The 6,041-nt window shown below is 40.6% G+C and overlaps 1 long non-coding RNA gene across 2 annotated transcripts in view; it reads left to right on the forward strand.

Moving 5' to 3' along the window:
- LOC110405687 overlaps positions 1-6,041 on the forward strand; it is a 36,543-nt gene that overhangs the window by 10,488 nt on the left and 20,014 nt on the right. The gene's annotated exons all lie outside the window — the stretch shown is intronic.

A 6,041-nucleotide genomic window follows, 5' to 3' on the forward strand; every position in this document is an offset into this window, starting at 1 on the left:
TGAGTGACTTTCTTATAGTGGACCTCACTCAGAATGTTAACTGCTGGTAGGAGCATACTTCAGGCTATTTATCAAATAAAAAGATCGCCCAGTTTTCTTAGTTAGATTAAATGCACACACACACAAATATTAAAATCACATCCCCACACAGACCCCAAATAAAGAAATTTAAGATGAAACCTAGAAGAGACACTGCGAGTGCTCAGCGATGGTGTGCGTTTCGCTCAGAGGTGTTTGTGTGGCAGGCCTGGTGCTGGGGCTGCAGACGAAGGGCTGCTGGTGGCCCTGCTGGGCGACGCTGAGCCCACGCTCCTTCCCAGGCACAGTTTATTCCTGGTAAGTGGCAGAGTACCCAAATTCTGCAATTTTCCACAGTTTTCTTGAGGGGAAAGGCAGAACACAGAAATGTAAATACCGTTTGTTTTTGTCTGGGCATTGCAGTGCAGTATATCATCATACACGTGCAGTGCTAGTAGCATTTATTCCAGTAGCTGTGTATAGGGCTCATTTGTGTAAAATGTACTCTTGATTTCACTAACTAGCTTCAAAGAAATAATAAGTACACTGCATCACTTTGTCCCTTTGTCAGTGCCAAATATCTTCAAATAGCCTTCAGAATACTTGGTAACGTAGGAAAGAAACTAGATTCACACACTACTCCCCCATTTTTTACTGTTTTATCCCCAAGGAAATTTTCTTCTTCGTTTTCCTAAAAAAGTGTTTCTCGTTTTTCCAGCAGGAAAATCTTATGGGTTAAGTCATATCCTGTAGGTCACAAGGGGAGCTAGCTGTTATGACCAGAGCCCCAAACCCCCAACGCACAGATAGGTGCCGCAGTGGGAAGAAAACCGCTGTCTGGAAGGACTGAATGAGCTGTGTTGCATGCTATTGTGCTCCCAGGTCAAAACATGCTTACGTATGCAGTCCAACATGGAAAAGCGTTTCAGATGTGTGTCCAGGCAGAAAGCAGTAGAAAAACTAGACATTGTGTTAATTCTAAGTGTTCCTGTCACTATCTCAGTGTTTCTGTTTGGCCTGTTGATCACAAAGTGATTCCTGGCACCTTCTAATGTAAATGAAAGGTGCTGGCTTGAGGCTTATGCAGCCCTGCAAATGACCAAAATCACTTATGAACTATTAGATAACTGAATTACTAATGTTGTGAGTAGAGGGGTTTGTTCTGCAAACTTTTAATTTGCAAATAATGCTCCAAAAGACTCTGCAGCTAATGTGTTAAAAACGTGTGAGGCTGCATAGATTCTGTCGTGTTCTGCGGTACTGAAGATCTGCGGAGGGATTACTCCTAGAGCTATAATTTTTATCACCGTTATATAAAAGACACTGTTAATGCAAAAAGACTGGAATTCTAATTACTTCTTAAGAGTCTTCTGAGGAACTGTGCTTGTGACAATACTATATAAAGAGCAGTGCGATGGTTTTGAGCACTAAAGCTGATCTGACTTTGGATTTGCCCTCTGTTATCGTCTCATATGACATGTAAACTTCTAAGATATCAGAAAAAAATATATTTTTTAACATAAGCCATCTTTCATACAACAGATGCAGGCTATGGATTTCAACAGCTGATTCTTACATACACACCTAATTGGAGTCAGAGTCTTTAGACTGTAGCAAAATTAAGATTTTCCCTGAAATGTGCTCTGTGCATATGTAAAATGTATTTATCGTGTTACACCGCTGACAAGAAAAATATTTCTTTAAAGCTAGCAGTCTTAAGAATAAATTTAAGGAGGGGAATCAGAATCGGTTTGTGATATATCCTTAAAGATTCAAATTCCAGTACTTGCTTCAAATTGTTTATTTTAACCATCTATATGATTTTGATTAGACATAGTGTGTTACAAAAAGCTCAGGACCTGGTACAGCCCCAGAGGAAGGACTGCAAAACTCATCTGCAAACTGCCTACTGAAACAACAGCACTTTGCGAACGGGCTATGGATTGGTTGCAGTACCAAATACTTTGTAAATGGTCGTTTTGCTGCGCGGTTGGTTTTTTAAGTATCAGCAAAGTGAACATCTCCCTTAGACTCTTCAGGATTTTGATCTCTTTCAATTGTAGGACCAAGAGTTGTTAACATGAACCAACAGATTCATTGCATTGATCTGAAAGTTAGAACAGTAGCAAGCAGGTAGTAGTTTTCAAATAGCACTCCCACAGTGGAAAAGATATTAAATGTTTGTTATGTGCCAAGAAATGATTAATACGAGAATACTTTCATTCTTTTACAGAATGGAAGAGCGCTACCAGCGTTTTAGAATTTTATTAGATGTATTGTTTTTATGACTACAAGCAGCCTCAAAACCGATAAACAAAAATAGCAGAAAAAGACATGCAGTTCTTACACGGACAGCCCATATAAAGCAGAACAATCCTCTCATTTATGTATCGAGTCCGACCGTTACTATCTCAGGTTGCGAACAGTATCTCGACTGTTAACTATACGGATTATTGCAGCGCTACTCAGAACACAGCACTAGACCCAGCTCCTTACTGAACCGTGGCGGTACCAATTCTGCTTCAGTGAGTGTGGATGGGACGCCCAGCACCCGAGGGCGGCAGTGATGGATGCAGAGCTTCAGCGCAGGAAGCAATGCTGCACCTGCATCGCAGAAGAGCTGCTCAGAAGAGCTCAGACAGGTCATGTAGTTTTACACCGCGTTAGAAAAAGATGTGGGAAAACAAAAAGAGCAGTAAGTCAGCTGCTGTAAGGAAGCCTATAGGAAGATCCCACCAGTTTTCAAACAGGGGACGTGGCCAGAACAAAGGTCAGAGTAGCTGACTGGTATTCAGTGTGAGCCCGCAGCTCGTTTCCTCCAGTGGTTAACTATGGGAGCTGGAATGCAAACAGAAGTCAGCTCCACCAATAAATGATCACTGCCACATTTCTCATTCCCACTAAACTGCTTCTGACTTGGTTATTTTTTTGCCATCAACAGCTGATTAGCTAAGTGTAGATGGGTTTGTTTTCATTTTCCTTAAATTTTAAATGCACACAAACATTTTCAGTTCCAGATTTAAATCATCAGTGCCAAGACTGTGACTGAAATAGGTTTTTATGGCTGTGTTATAAACAAGTGCAAATGTACATTATGAAGAAAAGTGCTGACAGAATCTTAATTATAGCTGGAAGAAGATTTGTCAGTGTGTATACAGTGCAGAAAAAGGAATCATCGTAAGTTAACAAAGCTAATTAAAAGAAATCACACATTTCATAATCATGCTTTCATCAAGATCACATGACCTATTTTACACTTAAGCAATTAAACAGAACCTGAAATAGTTGGAGATGAGTAACTTAGTCAGTAGTTAGACTTGACAGGTGATATTACCCGATAAATAATCTACTAGAATTCTTAACCAGAATGATTTGTTGTTGGCCTTTTTTTTTTAATTAAAAACAAACAACAAAAAACCCAGCACTTTAAAATTTCCTTTGCCTTTCCAACAACAAATTATATATATTCCTTTGAAAGAGAAAGCCTTGACTGCAGTCTGAGGCTTTTGGATACCACAGTGCTGAGAGCAGCATAAATACCTAACTAGACTGTGGCAGAGTAATTTATGTATCAGAAGAAGCATTAAGATACGCATATAAAAAGCTGGGAAATCTGTGCTATCATTATTGGAGTCTTGAGCTAATCCATAACAAAATTATCCCGTGGCCAGAGCTGGCAGTCGGGAGAACTGAGTGCATCCAGAAGGTTTTCAGATTGTAGTTCGAATAAAACATAGACTGTGTTATAATCTAGACTCATATGTAAATAGTCTAGATTAAATATCTTGATAATTTATACAAAATTATCTTATCTTACAAAGTTTGTTCTAATTTGTACCAGAATTTTATAACAATATTCTTGTAAAACTCCAGGTGTATCTAAACCAAAAAGGAAAACAAATTTCTTCTTAAAATGTATTTGAAATTAAAATTGTTGAGTTTTGGTTCCAATCAGAGCACATTTGTAATTCAAAAGGTGGTGGGTTACGGCAGTTTGTTACGGCTGTGGGTTATGGCTGTGGGTTACAGCTGTGCATTATGGCTGTGGATTACGGCTGTGGGCCCTGGTGTGTCCCAGGGAGGTGCCAAATACCTTTGGTAGCACTAGGCAAGGTGAGCTGCTGCGTGCACTTGGCTGAGTGCAGTGAGGAGTTGCAGCCATGAGCTCCCTATGGAATGCTGATTGCTGCCATTTGGGGTAGTGGCTCAGGGCAAGTCAGCTCTGGCCTTAACCATAATATCTTCCCATACCAGCTTTATTCCTATCTCTTCCTTTGCTGATTATCCCGTTAATAAACAGAAACTTCCAAGAAGTAAAAAAAAAAAAAAAAAAAGTAGCTGTTTCAAGGCACTCCTGCCAGAAAGCAGACAGGCCCGGCTGCAATTTCCTGATAATGTACCTCATGCTAACCTCCCACTGTGGCATGCATGTGTGGAAAAACTACACCAATTAGTGAATTCAAGCCTCTTGATTTTCTCCAAAAGCAGTACACTCAGTGCATCGTGTCCTGAAACACAGATGCTCATACAGTGCAGGGGGGGAATGAATGCATGCCCTCGCCAGGGCTGTGCTACGCCTTGGCACTGCAGCAAGCGCTCTGTGAACATGGTGAGGGCTGGAGGACACCAGCCCAGCGTTACTGCTGCTTGGTGGGTCTGGTTATGTTGATTTTTTGTCAGAAGTGACCTGTAAGGAGGCAAGAAACAAAGAGCTGCTGCATCGTGTTTCTGCTCACCTATCTCCCTAAGAAAATGTCCTTGGTCAGTGTTAATTCTGCACCGTATGTAGCAATACCTGTAACAGCAAGTTTATCTTATTTTAGAAGTTAACTTTTCCAGTGCAGCGTAATAATGGATAGCATTAACATTTACACGTATCTCAAGGATGTATTCTCACTTCTTTTTATCAATATCACAGTGAAGAGGAAAGAGTACTTTCCTGTTTCACCTGTGAAACACTGAACAGCACTTTGTTTTTTCCCACTAGCGCATCTAAATGCAGTAGGGGATTGGGAGTTTGTTGCCGTTCTGTCATTCTGCAGAATCCTGATGTACGTGTTTGGCATTCAGGTGTTAGAAAAACTGGAAAGAACAAAGAATAATTTGAATGTCTTGTACTGTCTTTTGGAATTTTTTTCTTTTTTTCTTTTTTTTTACTTCATCCTGTAGCTACTCATTAGCAGTCTTTAGCAGTAGAGTTTGGAAAAAGTTGTGCTTATTTGTATGAAAAAAGGCATGGGAATGAAAAATAGCACAGTGCAAACCAAGTCCTGGTGGCCTGCAGGAGCCAGCACTGCCAGCGTCGTTCCGCAGGAGCTTTCCGTTCTGCTTGCTTTGAGTGGGGCAAAAAGATAAACATTTTCTTGTTGTAAACACTGCCATGCGTGACACGTTGATAAGCAGTATCGAGAGCTGTACCAGGGGTTTATTAGTTCACTTGAACAAGATGGAAATGCCAGGAAAAGTTTTGTGCAGCTGAAAAATGAAAAATAATTGGTCAGTGCCCAAATTGATCTGCTGAAAAAAGACATTTTCTGTTCTTAGTAAGCGGAGCTTTCTCTGCTCTGGACAATTGATCTGTTGTCCTCAGTGGATCTGCCTTCTTTGCACACCCTGCACCACTGCTGCTGTGGTATGTGTTTTCAACTGGTGCAGATACAGGAGTATAAACTCTACACTGATACGGATAAGCATGCGCATGCACTATGCTACGCACAAGATGCAGTAAACAGAACGTGACCAGTGACTTCATTAGACAAAAAATAAGCATTTTCTGCTGTTTGTCTTTTCACTTCAACTTGTGGACACTGGGGTCATGTTTCCACGTTTTTGCCTTTTCTATTGAAAATTAGGAGCTATGTGTTTGGATATGGCACAAAACAGGTGCTGCTGGACGCCTCCAGCCAGCGCTCCCTAAGTTCTTTCCTGACTGCTTTTGTTACATAGGTATACACGCCTTGAAACAGATTGTGTTTGTATAAATATCATCACTAACTCTGTATCTAAACTAAAATTAGCAAACA

Source organism: Numida meleagris, chromosome 13 (assembly GCF_002078875.1).
Source record: "Numida meleagris isolate 19003 breed g44 Domestic line chromosome 13, NumMel1.0, whole genome shotgun sequence".
Taxonomy (NCBI): Eukaryota; Metazoa; Chordata; class Aves; order Galliformes; family Numididae; genus Numida; species Numida meleagris.